At 50.0% G+C, this 15,299-nt stretch overlaps 2 long non-coding RNA genes and 2 other non-coding genes across 12 annotated transcripts in view; 3 read left to right on the top strand and 1 right to left on the bottom strand.

The window, feature by feature from the left end:
• LOC116641749 overlaps positions 1-6,709 on the bottom strand; it is a 20,245-nt gene extending 13,536 nt beyond the window's left edge. For 2 of the 7 annotated variants that reach the window (XR_004301233.1, XR_004301237.1), the window contains exon 1: positions 528-1,090. This is a non-coding gene — a long non-coding RNA (uncharacterized LOC116641749). Of the gene's footprint in view, positions 1-527; positions 1,094-6,226 lie in introns of those variants that run through there. The other 5 variants (XR_004301232.1, XR_004301236.1, XR_004301235.1 and 2 more) reach the window with 4 other exon arrangements.
• Positions 6,710-7,594: 885 nt separating this feature from the next.
• Positions 7,595-12,132, top strand: LOC116641741. Of its 3 annotated transcripts, none has more exons than XR_004301228.1 (5): positions 7,595-7,719; positions 8,341-8,495; positions 9,738-9,807; positions 11,476-11,658; positions 11,745-12,132. It is a non-coding gene; the product is annotated as an uncharacterized LOC116641741 (long non-coding RNA). The 3 variants fall into 3 exon arrangements; XR_004301230.1 differs by lacking the exon at positions 7,595-7,719 and adding an exon at positions 7,726-7,852; XR_004301229.1 differs by lacking the exon at positions 9,738-9,807.
• LOC116642118 lies at positions 8,994-9,136 on the top strand. Its single transcript, XR_004301302.1, has one exon. It is a non-coding gene; the product is annotated as a small nucleolar RNA SNORA71 (small nucleolar RNA).
• LOC116642115 lies at positions 10,686-10,819 on the top strand. The gene has a single exon (XR_004301299.1). It is a non-coding gene; the product is annotated as a small nucleolar RNA SNORA71 (small nucleolar RNA).
• Positions 12,133-15,299: the final 3,167 nt, after the last annotated feature.

Genomic DNA, 15,299 nt, shown 5'->3' with positions numbered 1-15,299 from the left:
GATTAAGGCAAGGGTGCCCTAAGAAGATTAAAAAAAGGGCAGTGCCACGATTCAATCCTAGATTATTCTCCTGCATCCCTTGCTCCTATGATGCCAGGGAGGGGATCTGGGGCTGTTTATTTGTGCATCCCCAGTGCCTAGAGGAGGCTGGGTGTGGCTGATGCTTGTTAATCGTTAGTGTAACCGGATGTTAAAATGGACATTTCAGCAAAGCACCAAGGAGGCCCCACGATATAGGAATGAACTGCTGAGCAACAACAAACTGCTGTTGTGGTAAGCAAATTGTGGCCCAATACTGGCAATTTCTGAAGGTTCCACCTGATAAAATGGAAGCTGCCTTCCAAAGAAGGTGTTGGACCGGATGCAGAATTTAGGAAGGAAATAACTGAACAATGCTCGTGACTCCGAATTCTCTAAGTTGAGGGTATTAGCAGTACAGTTAGACATTAAAAAGAAAGAGAATTATGAATTCTATTTTTTAAGATAGTCCCGCCCCCTGCCCCAAAGAGGGAGAACTAGAGGAGTACCTGAGTATCAGGGGTTCCGGCAGAACCACGTGGAAGCTTGATACATGTTACCAGGAGTTAGAGAGCACAGGGGAGCCAGGCCTTACCCACTCCTCAGTCCAAGGTTCATCGTTTTCTTCAGCAGGTGTAGCATCTGTGGTAGTGAGGCAGGTAGAATAGGGAAATGTTGGGCAGAGGCCGGAGGTTTCTTCCGGAAACAAGCAACAGGAAGGAAACTGACCTCACACCTGTTCAATAACAGGACGCTTGGGGCCATTAGAAGCCTGAGATACCACCACGATGCACACCTGCGGCACGCATGCGCAAAAGCCCCAGTTAGCCTACAGTTGACGGAGAATGACCCCTCCACTGGGGGCGCTAGAGGACTCCTCCTCGTAGATCTTGCCTACCGCTTGTCCGCAAGAGAAAAATCAGACTGCGCCTGCGCATAGTGACTGGTCTCGAGCATGCGTAATGATATATGGGGTGCTTGGAACTATTTCTAGAACCCTACAGAAATATTCCACCCCTTGATTATAACTGCCTGTGAGAATCAGAATCCCAATTTGAGAAACATGGCAGAGGATCATAGGGGAAGAGAGGAAAAAATGAAATAAGACAAAACTAGAGAGGGAGACAAATCATAAGAGACTCTTAATCTCAGGAAACAAACAGGGTTGCTGGGAGTGGAGGGGGGTGGGAGTGATGGGGTGGCTGGGTGATGGACATTGGGGACTGTATGTGTCGTGGTGAGCGCTGTGTATTGTGTAAGACTGATGAATCTCAGACCTGTACCCCTGAAACAAATAATACATTATATGTTAATTTAAAAATTAATTAATTTAAAGAGAATCAGAATCCCACATCTATCCAGCACCACTCAGATTCTAAGAGTGTGTGCTTTTGCTTTGCAATAAAGCTTCTCTGCTATATTTTACTCTGATTATCCTTGAATTCTTTGTCGTGGTGAAGTCAAGAACCTGGCACCAGCTGGTGGTTGAGGGCTCAGGACCCAAGAACACCCCCAGTGTCCGGTATCAGTAGGAATGTCCACGTGCTACCCAAGAGTTCCTGCCCAAGAGGGAGCCTGCTAAGGTGAGGGAATCCCCAGGAAGGGCCTGGCCTATTCATATCCCTAGGAGGACAACGGGTGGATTCTCCAAAGAACCCCTACAATAGAAGCCAAGAGAAAAAGACCTACATTAAATATGTGCCCAACGTGGAGAGAAGTCTCCCCTCCACCTTAATCTTAATTTCATCTGTTCTGATCCTTGAGATACTGGGGGTAAGAGAGTGGGCAGAGTCTTCCTGGCGAAGAGAAATACGTTTGGATAAGGGAGAAGTCTCCTGTCCCCTCTCAGCAGATAGCAGCCCACCCTATGCTTGGCCCTGGATGCTGAGAGAAGTCTCACCTATAATTATTGAAATTTATATACTAGACTGGCCATTATCAAATGGAAACAGTGTTTGCAATTTTAGTGATTAAAGACTTATTACCTAAGAATGATCAGAAAGCTTTGAGGCCTGCCTGATATTTTTCTAAGGATAGGGAAAAGATACTTCCATTTAGAAAGTCTAAAGTGGCAGGCAAAAAAATTGTATGATTACCTACCAGGAGTCCTGCTTTCAACATACTGGTCACATTAATAAAGATTTGGGCTATAGCTGGGAGGCCAACATTCCACCATCCTGGAGTTTGTGACCTCACAGTGGCTGAGAGATCCCTGTGGTGTAGAGCACCTTCCCCTGGGGAGATGGAGCTGTGGCTTGCTGGACAGATTTTTCCAAGGAGGTGGTGCCCAGGGTCCAAGCTGGAAGTCCAGAACCAACCTTGTGCGGCCTGCAAGAGCTCCAGGCCCTGTCCCTGCATTAAGAATGGTCACCATGGTGGAAACCTTGCTATATCTGTTCATCATCCTCATCTGCTTCTTGCTGCTCGTCTGTTACTTCTTCTTTCGGAAGGAATAAGCTCCAGCTCCTGCATGGTGGGACTGAGGCCTGATGGAAGCCAGGGCCAGTCTAGCCCCTCAGGGCCTCTCAAGCACGACAGACTCTTCCTAAGCTGCCCATGGCCTGGGTCTTGGCCTGTTTTGGGGTCTCCAACAGCCCAGGGTCTCCACTGGATGCTTCCCACCAGGGTCAGCTTCCACCTAGGTCTCTGTACCTCCTTCTCCCTAGGTCCCCTAGCTGGGTCCTCTGACCCTCACACCCTCTCTCGTACTAGTTTTGCTTCTGGTTCATTTTTGTGCTGGGCTGTGGACCACTGGTTCTGGAGAGGGACTCAGTGTGGGCTCAGAGAAGGTATGAATGACTCAGGCCTCTGCCATGGGGACGGGCATGAGAAGCAGGGGCCCTCTCCCTCCAGAAACTAGCAAGGCTGGGCCTTCACGAACTAGAGTCCTAGCTAAAGATTGATAGCCTTAGCAGGGACACTGGACTTTCCTTCCATCCATGGTGGACAATCTTTGAAAACAACTGTCTTGACTACTCAATCTGGATGGTTGCAGCTAATTAACTTGGATCTCCCTGAAAAACAACCCTGGACCTTCCTTGCTAACTAAATCACTGAGATATATGTGGCTCATTACTTAAACTTTCTTGGCTTAACTTTTTTGCTTGAATACTTGGGCATTCCAGGATAATAATTTAGCTTTGCCCCATTATCTTTTGCCATGGTAACTGACCACATCAATTCTTCACTCTTAAGACCTTGGGTCTTCCTGGCCAATGGCATTGGACATCCCTCCCCACCCCCCCACCCCCCCTGCTATTTCTCTGGGACTTCCAGGATGAAAACAGAAGAATGCTTCTATGATTCCACCATTATGGATAATATTGGCAGATGGTTTACATTATATATTCTACTTCTAGAATTCTAAGAATTTTTAAAAGTTATGAATGGATATTAATTTTTATCAAGTGATGATGATGATTATGACGATGATTCTAAAATTTATTGAACTGCCTTACTATAACCCAACACCTATTTTTTAAAAAGCACTTATGGTACTGAGTTTCATATCTTGTATTATTTTACCTACTTTTAAATTTTTTAATTGTGGTAAAATACGCATAACATGAAAGTTATCATCTTAACTATTTTTATATATATTCAGCTCAGTAGTGTTCAGTACATTCACACTGTTGTGCAACCAATCTCGAAATTTTTATCTTGCAAAACTGAAACTGTACCCTTGAAACAATAATTCCCCATTCCTGGCTTCCCCAGCCCCTGGCAGCCACCACTCTCCCTTCTGTCTCTGAATTTGACTACTCTAGGTGCCTCATATTAGTGGAATCATACAGTATTTGTCCTTTTGTGTCTGGCTTATTTCACTTAATAGCATGTCCTCAAGATTCCTCCATGCTGTGGCACATGTCAGAATTTCCTTCCTTCTTAAGGCTAAATAATATTCCATTGGGGTGTGTGTGTGTGTGTGTGTGTGTGTGTGTGTGTGTGTGTGTATCACATTTTTTTTTATCCATTCATCTGTTGTTGGATACTTGAGTTGCTCCCACCTTTGGCTATCATGAATAGTGCTGCTATGAACACAGGTAGACAATTATCCCTTTAAGATCACATTCCTAATTGTTTCAAGAATATACCCTTAAGGGGAATTGCTGGATCATATGGTAATTTTATTTTTCATTTTTTTGGGCAATTGCTATACTATACTATTTTCCATAGCAGCTGCACCAATTTGCATATTTTATCTATTTTAAAGTTTAAAAACTGAGGTTCAGAAAGATGAAGGCACTTGCTAATACAGCTAGAATATAGTAGAGAAAAGTTTTAAGAACGTCTGTTGTATTAATTTCCTAAGGCTGCCATAACAAAGTACCACAAACTGGGTGGTTTACAATGGCGGAAATTTATTCTGACACTATTCTGGAGTCTGGAAGTCTGAAATCAATGGTCAGAAGACATTTACAAGACAGGAGCGCAGTTACTGCCCTTTAAGGGCACTGGGGGCCAAGGCTGCTTCCACCTGAAGTTGCCAATATATTTTAAAAGATGTTTACATCTACATTCGTCAGATGGACTGTAATTTACTTTCCTTCCATTGACCTTGCCTAATTTGGGGATCATGGGTTACTCTGTGAACTGAGAACATCTCCCTCTTCTTCTATTATCTGAGAGACTGCGTAGGGCTGAAAAGCTGGGTACGATGTTTTCTTTGTGGAAATATTGTTAACTACTGACTCAACACTTTAAAGTGTTCTAAGATGATTCAGGTTTTCTATTTTTCCTTAAGTGATTTTGCCATATATTTCTCTAATTTTTTACTCTCTGCTCTGACTGTCCTCTGACCCCTCTCTCATTCCTGAAAGTGCCTCTGCTGCCCTAAATGTGGTTATGCTCATTTTCTGCCATCTTACTTTTTGCTTTTGTAATTTCATTGCTTTACTCTACTGGGATCAGTTCAATCGTCATTTTCTCTCATTTTTTTAAGTCCTCCAGTGCCAAGAGCTGACTGGGACACATGGAATTTTTCTTACATTTTAGAATTAGGTGAGTTCTTTTTCACAGCAATAATGAGGATTTCTCTTCTCCTGTATCAACATTTGAAGCTCATCTATTGCCATGCAGTGAGATGTTGAGATATGACCCCATCCAGCTCCTAAGTGCTTCCCATACTCATTCCCCCACCTCTCCCCCCACTGCAGTTTCTGAGTCTTCCTCTTCCTCCCTTTCCCTGAATGTCTTCCTATTCCCCCCTTTCTACGTGAGCCCTTCAAAACCCTGCCAAGGCACACCACCTCCAAGAAGCCACCTCTTGGAAATTGATAGAAGGCTGACTCCATTCATGTTTCCACAGCTAGCCTCCAAGCTGCTTTAAGATCCATGCTTCCTCACACACACCATGAAAAATCAAGGAGGAAAGTATCATTTTCCCAGTATGGGTCCCACATCCAACTTTTTGTCAGAGAAGGGCAGGACACCGTAACTGACATTCCCAACAAGACTGAATTCAACAGGAAGAGTGCCACAAGGAAATCAGGGAGAAAGAATGAATAGGTCCAAACTCTGGATGTCCTAGCCATTTATATACCCAGATTCACATGAAAATAGGCAGTTTGTTGGTCCTAGTTTTTCTGAGAATGCTTCTAAATGTGGGAATTGTTGGTTGGTGATGGTCTGTATCACATGAGCAAAACATCTGTTTAATCCAAGAAAGCCAAAATACACTTTCCTGACCAAGAATAGAAATTAAATATTACCCCCCCAAAAGAAATTAAATATTACCAAACACATTTTCAAGCACCTACTAAATTGCTCTGAGATTGATTTCTGGGTTTGAATTTTGACGCTGATCCCTACTGTTAGAAGAAGCAATCTGCCATGGGCCCTGAGCATCTACGCACATTCTTGCAGGATATGCTAAGAATGCAAGGTCTTGACTCCTCTTTACCTGGGCCCTTTCTTAGAGCTGTGTTTTGCAGTGAGAAACCTTGAAGCATGAGAAAAGCCTCCTCGGGGCGCCTGGGTGGCTCGGTCGTTAAGCGTCTGCCTTCGGCTCAGGTCATGATCCCAGGGTCCTGAGATCAAGCCCCGCATCAGGCTCCCTGCTCCGCGGGAAGCCTGCTTCTCCCTCTCCCACTCCCCCTGCTTGTGTTCCCTCTCTCGCTCTCTCTCTCTCTGTCAAATAAATAAATAAAATCTTTAAAAAAAAGAAAAGAAAAAGAAAAGCCTCCTCCCAGACTAAAATCAGGCTTACTTCTGTTGGCTGTAAGTGGTGAATCCCCCGAGCTCAGTGGCCCTATCCTGTAACGTTGTAACACATTATGTGTGCAGACAGCCGTCATGGGCCCAGCAACACCCCATGGGACCTGTGAAGAATGGGAACCAACATGAATGAACACAAAGTTCTCTCTGCTTTGCCACAGTAATGAGGTCCTAAGACTGACTCAGGAATTTTGTGTCTTCTGCCAGCATCCACGAAACAATAGGCTAACTGTTTAGCTCGCAAGTAGGATTCACTCTCAGATCATGCACAGTTCTTAACACATATGAACTGCATGATCTTGGACACATTAAATAAACTTTCTGAGCTTTTGTTTCCTCATCAGCAAAACGGATAATAATAGTGTTTACCTTATAGGATTGATATGATGATTAAATAGATCAAAATCCTGGAATATAACGTGTGCTCAAAACTTAGTGATGATTTAACATTATAGTAGTAGGGTCCTCTGTAGCGTTGATGGGATAGGGCATTGGAGTGACAGATACCATGCTATGAAAAACACTGTTGGGGACGCCTGAGTGGGTCAGCCGGTTGGGCGTCTGCCTTCGGTTGGGGTCATGATCCCAAGGTCCTGGGATCGGGTCCCACTTCCAGCTCCTTGCTCAGTGGGGACCCTGCTTCTCCCTCTGCCGGCTGCAACCCCTGCTCGTGCTCTCTCTCTCTCTCTCTCTGACAAATAAATAAATAAATAATTTTTTTTTTTTTTTAGAAAAATACTGTTATTCCCCCAGGCAGGCCCTTGCTGTCCACCCTGGCTAAGTACATTCCCACTATTATACTACCCTGCCCATTTCCTTTGTAGCACTTTTAATGATTTTTTTAAACTCTTTTTTAAACAGTTTTAAAGGCAGACGCTTAACCAACTAAGCCACCCAGACGTCCTGACTTGTTATGATTTTTAATTATTGCATTCGCTGACTCATTATTCCTACGAGAATATTATAACAACAAAAAAATCAGGAAACCTGTCTGTCTTCAATATATTTCCAATGCTTAGCCCAGTCCCTGATACGAGGTTGCTGCTCTGTAGATTTTTCTGGGGGGATGGGAGTCTAGATGAACATATAAATGTATGAATGGATGGGTGTGTGGGTGAGTGTGTGGATGAATGGATGAGAAAGCTGGTGCTCCCTAAATATTTTCCGGATAAATAGATGGATGGATGGAATGATGGGAAGATAAAGGGATGCCTGGATACTTGGCCGCTCAGATTTTCACCTCCTATCCACGAGGGGGCGCAAAGAGACCGCGCGCGCGGGTTCAGCCCGGGAGACGCCGCTCTAGGCCGCAGCCCGCGCCTCAGGTGCATTTCCGCCGGCGCTGGGCGGATGGGGGAGGGGGTTTCCTGCGGCTACAGCCGCTTTCCCGAGCGGTCCCGAACCGTTCCGAACCGTCCCGAACCGTGCCGCAACCTTCTCGCGTCGTTCCCTCTGACCCGGACGACGACAGTACCGGCGCCCCGGGTGAGTCACTGCGGGGCCGCGCTGCACAGGGACCCCCGGCGGCCTCCAAGGCCGGTGCTGCATCCCCCCTCGCCGACAGGAGGAGAAACTGAGGCCCGGGGGAGGACAGGGAGGACGAGGAGAGCCGGCGGAGGTCAGCCCGGATTGCGGGCCCGGCTCCTGGCTCCGTGTCCGGCCCCTCCGCCGGGTGCGGCTCTCTCGGGAGGCGGGTCCTCGAGAAAGGGGCCCGGGTCCGATGCCCCGCCCTCAGCCCGCCCGCGGGGAACACTCGGGTCGCGCTAACGACCAGCAGCGGGTCCGGCGACGCGCGGGCCGAGTGCCGCGGCGCGGGCCGCGCAGCCGCGTGTGTTCCCGGGCCCGAGGGGCGCCCCGGACCCCGCGATTTTCACGCACTCACCCCCCCCCGGCTCCGGGCCTTGAGTCCCCCAGAGCCGTTCATCGGTTGCCTGCGGAGTGACCTGAGGAGCGCGAACCCGTTCTGGCGTCACCTGTCTTTAACGGAGAGTGTGAAAGCCCCGGGGGTGCAGAGCGGTTGTCTGAGCTTTCGGGGGGGGGCGCTCGCGGGGCCGCAGAGGGGCAGCTTGGCACTAAAGCCCCTTCCCGGTTCTCTTCCGTGCCCAGGCCGTGCGGGCTCTGCGGCTGTCTTGGGAGCAGATGGAGACTGTCCCTTGGACGGCTTTGCGGGCCGTGCCGCAGGCAGCACCCCTGTCTGCCCCGCAGGACCCTGATCGGCAGCGCGTGATGCCGCCCCTGTGTGCAGGGGTGAAGCCTGCTGGGTAAGTGCTGCTGCGCGTGAGCAGCTTGACCAGGGGGCTCGTTGCCTTCCTGCCACAGCGCGTGGGGGGGGGGGGGGGGGGGGGGGGGGGGTCCTGGAGCTCAGGTTCTGAGACCCTTCTTGCAAAGCCCTTGTGCAGAAGGGGGTCTGGTGTGGTAGGTGGGGTGGGTTTGGGGTCAGAGAGGTCTGGGTTCAGATCCCGGTTCAGCCCACCCCTGGCCAGCCGCATAACCTTGGCTCAGTTCCTTCCTTGTCCTGAGCTTCACTTTTAAGTGGGGAAACTGCCAGAGCCCTGGGAGGACAGAGGTCTTGTGTGTGTCCTTTGTTTTTGAGCCCAGGGTGCCTGACACGTAGTAGGTGCTCAGGCTGTATGTGTGGGGTGAATAAACAATGTCGGTGTTTTTGCCCGGAGTTAGTCTTCCCTTTGATGATGGGAGATGGAATCTTTACATGAAGTGGTGATGATGCTCCGGGTCCTGGGCTTGGCGGGGCAGCTTTCCCCTGCCTGGGAAGATAGCAGGCTGCTAACATGGGGTGCCCATGTCCAGGTCATTGATAGTGCAGGGAAAGGATTTGCTGAAAGTGTTTCCCCGTGTTTGGAGGATCCCTTCCTGTCCCTTCCAAACCTGGAGCATTTCCGCACTTCCTCCTTTCTACCACCTTTTTGATGTCTCCTGTCACCTGGTGCCAATGTCGTGCTCATGGGTAGTACAGGCAAAGGATTCAGAGAAGAGTTGTCCTGTAATTGGAGAGTCCACACCCACACCTTCCAGGAGTTTTCCCACATTCCATCTTCTCCGCAGACACGTTGGGCCTCGGGGGCAGTGGTCTGCGCATTAGTGTCCCTGTTGGGCTCTGACTTCTATCCGTGCTGTTGGGAGCCAGGCTGTGTGTGTTACTCGAGTTTTCCTCGATGCCCAGCGGAGTTGCTGCCGGGCAGCCGTGACACACTCCCGTAAATCTGGCCTTGGCATCCTTTTCAGCCTATCCCTGGTGAATGATGCGTTCATCAGCATTGGCCACCCTGTCATAGACCACGCACTGTCTCCTTCTTTAGAGTTAACTACTGTCCTTTTTACGAGGAAATAGTGGGTCTGTGGAGGAAAGAGTAACAGCCAACATTTGTCGAATGCTTACTTTACTCTCTGGTGACTACTGTGCTAGGCCCTTTCCTGATGCCTACCATGCCTTGCTGTGAGCAGGGACAAGTGGGTGCCCATTCTTGGGTTTTGGTCTGTTGCAGATGAGCCCACCATATGCAGAGCCATCATGGGAGTTGTATCAGGAATATTCTAGACCCCAGTGTCCTTGAGGTAAGATTTCTTGTCTTTTCTCTGGAGTGTTGGTTCCTTGCATCTGGTATAGTCAAGTGTGGGTTCCTAGCGGCTTCGTATGAAGGCATAGGGGAGCTGAGAGGTGAGAAGGTAATGTCCGTGAGTCCCCAGCTCTGTCCCCTCAATCCCAGGCAACCTAGATCATATCTGGCCCTTGATATGTCCTCGGCGCCTGCTGCAGAGGAAGAGTCTCTAGAGTCCCACTGGGTAATGAGAGCTCTCTGGGGTGCCTGCCTTCCATCCTTGGAGTGACGGCAGAAGCATGTTGTAATTGGAAATGAGACCCACACATCAGAGACTCGTGTCCCTGGCTTTGAATCCCCTTGTGCTGCTCTCTCAGTGACCTATTCAGAACCTTATTTTCTTCATTTAAGAAACAAACTTATGATAGAGGTGATTTCTGTGCTGCTTAAGACCACAGGATTCCTGGGCACCTGGGTGGCTCAGTCGTTAAGCGTCTGCCTTCGGCTCAGGTCATGATCCCCGGATCCTGGGATCGAGTCCCGCATCGGGCTCCCTGCTCCGCGGGAAGCCTGCTTCTCCCTCTCCCACTCCCCCTGCTTGTGTTCCCTCTCTCGCTGTGTCTCTCTCTATCAAATAAATAAATAAAAAAATCTTAAAAAAAAAAAAAAAAAAGACCACAGGATTCCTGTCATTTCCAACCCTACGATTTTCACAGCGTTTTTGCCCAAAGTGACTTCTCTTTGATTCCCCTTGGCAGGGAGGTTCTATGGGGTTTTGCAAGAATGGCCACTCCTGAGGTCCTGTGCTTGGCTGGGTGGTTTCCCCAGATTCAGTCTATTCCAAAGGCTAGTAGTGCCTGCTTCTCTTCCTAGGTCTCTCTCTGCCCTTCATGCCCCTGCATTCAAAAGCGATCATGGGCTGCCTGTGCTCTGGTCATTGATAATGCAGGGATAGGAATTGTTGAAAGCGGCTTCCCGTATTTGGAGGGTCCACACCTGTCCCTTCCAAATGCTGACGCTTTCACACACTCCTGCTCCTCTCCAGCTAGTGCTCTCTGGTCTCAGGCATTGAGTGCTGCTGTGTGAGAGTCAATGACGGGACTCTGTAGCTTGGCCTTTCTCAGCTTGGCCTCCTGTTGTGGGAAACCGGGCTATGTTTGTGTCCAAGTTTAGGTACTTTATAGGGTTTAAAGAGCCACGATGAATTCTGCATAAGGATTCTGTGTGATATGGGTGGTTTATTACTGATTGCCATAAGGTTTTCAAAGGAAAGCAGCTTTTTGGATTTGGTGGCCCAAATGTGATGTGATGGGAAATGTGCATTGGGTGGTGATGGGTGGAGCAGCACGAAGAAGAGTTTGACGCTGAGGTGAGCACAAGCACCTGGGAGACAGATGTGCAGGGATGTAACGACAATGGAGGGAGGCTGAAATGGTGGCCTTCACTCCCAATTGGGGGGGTGTGGGTATGGGGCTCAGTGGGAGGAGCCTCTGAGCTTTAGCTCTCCAGCCATCTGTCTACCAATTACTATATCTGCTCTTGCCCTGAAAACACCCATTTTTTAAGGCCGTGTTTATTTTGACTCTTCTCTGTGAGCATTGGGATTCATTTTTGAGCTGTGTTTGGGGTGAAAAAAACCTGGCAGCTCATGCCTGATTAATTGGGGCTTTCTCATTGATAACAGCTTGGAGAAAGATGAGATCACGTTGGAACCCAGACACTTGTGACCGCCTGCTCTCTGGCATCCTCCTCACTCTAGGAGAGCTGCCTTGGATCGGGAGATTGCTGGAGGAAGCCTGAGGGGATGGAGGCACTGGCCCTCTCAGGATGACCTGGGTCTCAGCTGCTCTGGAGAGAACTCCTCATGGTGAGTTAATGCCAAGGGGCTAAGTCGGCCTGTGTTTCTGATATGGAAATTCCAGGCTGCTGGCCTCATTGGACTTTCTCCTTTAGATTATGCTGGGATTGATCGTGGACACTAGAGTAGTATGATGAAGAATAATGTTGCCATGTGAAGCATCACCAGACCTTCTTACCCTGTTGCCTCAGCACAGCATGGAAGGACTTTTCTCTCTGTGTAAGCAGGCCCAGTAAGCAAGGAAAGCCCTGGGACCCTGGAGGCTTGTGGTCTAGAGCTAGAGACTTCAGCTGGTTCTGCCGCTCCCCCAGCGGTGTCACCGAGCACCATGAACCAGGAAGACCGGTTCCCTTCCACCTGGGTCACGTTGTCCAGCAGCCTCCACGTCTCCCCGCCTACTCCTCCTGTAACTTTTTAGAACCAAGAGTTTTCTGTACTGTGCATCGTTGTCCTCTCACCCACCCAATAAATCTTGAAACTGCCCTGCTGCTTGTTTTTGTTGTTTTTCTTCTGTTTTTAAGTCCATACCTCTATGTGCCGTCATGAGGTGGGTCATGAACAGATCTTCCATATTTTACTCACTGAGATGTTCCGCTTAGCACACTCCCAAGGCTGACCTAGGGATAGGAGATGGGATGTAGAATTTGGACTAGGGGTTGAACAATCCCAAGTGCTTCTGGGGGGGCTCAGGTTTGGGAGAAAAGGAAAACTTTAGAATTGTTGGCTGAAGGACATCTGGGCCCGGGCTTTGGAAAAGGGTACGACGGTGGGGTGGACGCAGAGTCAGGGGCTGAAGTCCTGGAGGAGGCAGGAGTGCCCTGAGTGCTGGGGCCAGGGTTCCCTTGGGGGATTTTGGGAGATGGTTCTGAGCAGGGGCGGGCGTGGCGTGGGTGAGGAACACCTGTCCTTTGGAGAGCTCTGGGGCTGGGGTAGGCAAAGGCTAGGTGTCGGAATTTCTGTTGCTGTTGCCACACGGTAGATTTGGTCTCTGGGAGTTCTATTCAATGACAGAGTGGCAGTGGTGTGCCCTGCAGAGGGAGAAAGGGAGGCGTTGATTGTCCATTCCTTGCATGGAAATTGAAATCACCTTGATCAGGGCTGAGGTCAAAACCAGGTAGTCAGGCCTACCTTTGTGAGTTCAGCACCTTGATGGCCTCAGTCCCCAGGAGGGATTCTTGGGGCTGAAGCGTCTACTCTGCCCACCAGCTCTGGCGAAGGCCCTGCTTTCCCCCTCACCCCCCTCCTGAACTCCTACCCAACGTCACCCGCTCTCTCATGAAGGTCCCCCACCTGCTTCACTCTCTGGTCCGGTGTCATCCAACCATGGCCCTGGTCCTCTTGTGAAAAATGAACGCGTTTTCCCCAGCTTGGCCCAAGTTCCTTTCCGGTGAAGTTTAACTGTTGGCTGTTGCCTTGCTATTTGTAGATGTCTTCTCTCTCACACTGACCAGCCCCTCATCTCAGGCAGCTTCCCGCCAGCTTCCATAGCGCTGTGTCAGCTTTGGGGAGCCCTGTGCACTGCATCCCATCCCCTTTATTCTCTTTATTTTCTCATCATTTTCTTAAACTGCCTCCCCGCCCCGCACCTCAGTCCTGTGGCATCTCTGCTGCCACTTGGTCCATGATGTGTAGGAGGGGGCAGCGACGGAGTGCTGGGGAAGAAAGGAGGAGGTGACATTGCCATGGTTGCTGAAACGGCCAAGGGAGGGGCGTCTTGGGGCTATGGAGGCGGATCACTGACCGTGGCTTGGCCCAGCAGCACCAAAATGTCCTTCCCAGTCAGCCCAACTGGTCAGGTTGCGGAGGTGTCAGCCATCCGTTGCCCTGTTTCTGCGGCACCCTAGTACAAAGGTGGCCTGGGGAGATCAGGGAGGTCCTCGCTGCAGCAGCCGGCACACAGTCCGCACTCAGAGCTCAGCTCCTCGGTCAACAACTCGTTCACTTCCAAATTGTAAACGATCCTTGCCCCTGGCCCAGCCTCTTGGTCTGCCCTCCCCTGCCCTCTGCCACCCCGGCCCCATCTGAGCCTCAGCCCTAGCATTGCCATTCCATTCTCCAGGGTACCAGTGGGGCCCTCCTCACTGCCCACGGTCTGCCTCTCCATCCTCACCCCCCCCGCCACCCCCCAGGAGCACCAGAGGCCCCAGCCGTGCTACTACTGAAAGGCTCTCCCTTTCCTGGCCTACATGATTGGAATGCATCCCCCATGTCCGAGGTTGCCCTGACTCAGCTTGTGTCACTTCTTTCAGGAAGCCTTCCTTGGCTAAACCCCCAGCCAGACTGGATTCCCGGCCCTTCCTTTCCTTCATACCCAGTGTCAATCATGTGCAGCACCATTCTAGGAATCAGTCAGCGAAAGAGCAAACCCGTCTTCACAGTACTTAACATTTTAGAGGAGACAGACCATAAATAAAGTACTAAAATGTGTAGCATGCTAGAGAAGGGCTAAGGGAAAAAATAATGAAGCAGGGAAACGAGACAGGAAGTGTGGGGCAAGAAGGGGAGTGGCATCTGAAACTGAGCAGACAGGGAAGGCCTCACCTGGCAGGTGTGATTGGAGTCAAGGGAGGGCCTCTCATCTCTGGGCGTTCATGGCAGCCTTGCTGCCTCCATTACAGTGTAGACGGGGTGGTAGGAAGCTTTCCTCTGGGGTACCAGGCCCAGGGAACTGGGGGGACAGGAGGCCGAAGAAGCCACTGCTATACGCTGTGCCTGATTGTGAATGGCTGCTGTGTGGTGAGGGTGGCGGCCCATTCAAGTTGGGACTGGCCAGTCAGACTAGGCTGTGCATGTCTTGAGGGCGGGCTCCGTCTCTGCCAGCTCCGCAGCCCCCTTGCTCACCTCGACCACAGCTCAGTGGATTAGGGAAGCACAGCCACCCGAGGGCAGCCCTACCCGGTGACCTTGGTCTAGGACTAAGAGCAGGTTTTCCTCTTGGGGAGTTGTGATTGGTCGCAGGAACAGAAACAGGAAGAGACAGAGGGATTGAGTCCCTTTAACCACAGGATCTCAAGGTACAGAGCACTGAGCTCCTGTTGCAGGTGAGGGACCATTTCTAGAACTCTTCTAGGGGAAGGATGATATTTCAATTTCTAAACCACATCTGTGTTCCACATGGCCCGGGGTCCAGTTTTCCCCCAAATTTTTGTGAGGCGTGGCCAAGTGACCAAAGCTCCTGTCTTCCTTTTTTACTAGAGACCTTACATTTACCACCACTGTGTCGTTACTAGAGGGAGCCAAATGAGCCTCTGCCCCTAACAGCCTAAGGGTACAGTGACTGACACATGCCGGGAGCTCAGTCAGCATTCAAGGATGAGGAAGGAGGCCAATGGTGGTCTTGCCAGTGTGCACCAGGAATAGCTCACGGAGGCCTCTCCGTCCCCGGGACTACAACTGCCATGTCACCAGGATACCTAACTACACCTGCCCTGGGAAGCAGCCTAGTGAAATCATTTAGAGCCTGTTGAATCCTCACAGTGTCCCTCAATCGCTGTGGGGCCTGGAGCACGTTCTTTTGCCTCCTTGAACCTCAGTTTCTGACTGTAATTCAACCATCAGCACGTACCCCCCACAGTAAGGATGAAATAAGGTGATGCATGTTCAATGCGTAACAGTACCTGCATCATACTGTGCACTCAATAAACGTCAGC

The sequence above is a fragment of the Phoca vitulina genome, unplaced genomic scaffold (assembly GCF_004348235.1).
Source record: "Phoca vitulina isolate PV1807 unplaced genomic scaffold, GSC_HSeal_1.0 scaffold22, whole genome shotgun sequence".
Taxonomy (NCBI): Eukaryota; Metazoa; Chordata; class Mammalia; order Carnivora; family Phocidae; genus Phoca; species Phoca vitulina.
The sequence above is the reverse complement of the archived record's forward strand: the minus strand, read 5'-3'. Positions and strand labels throughout refer to the sequence as shown.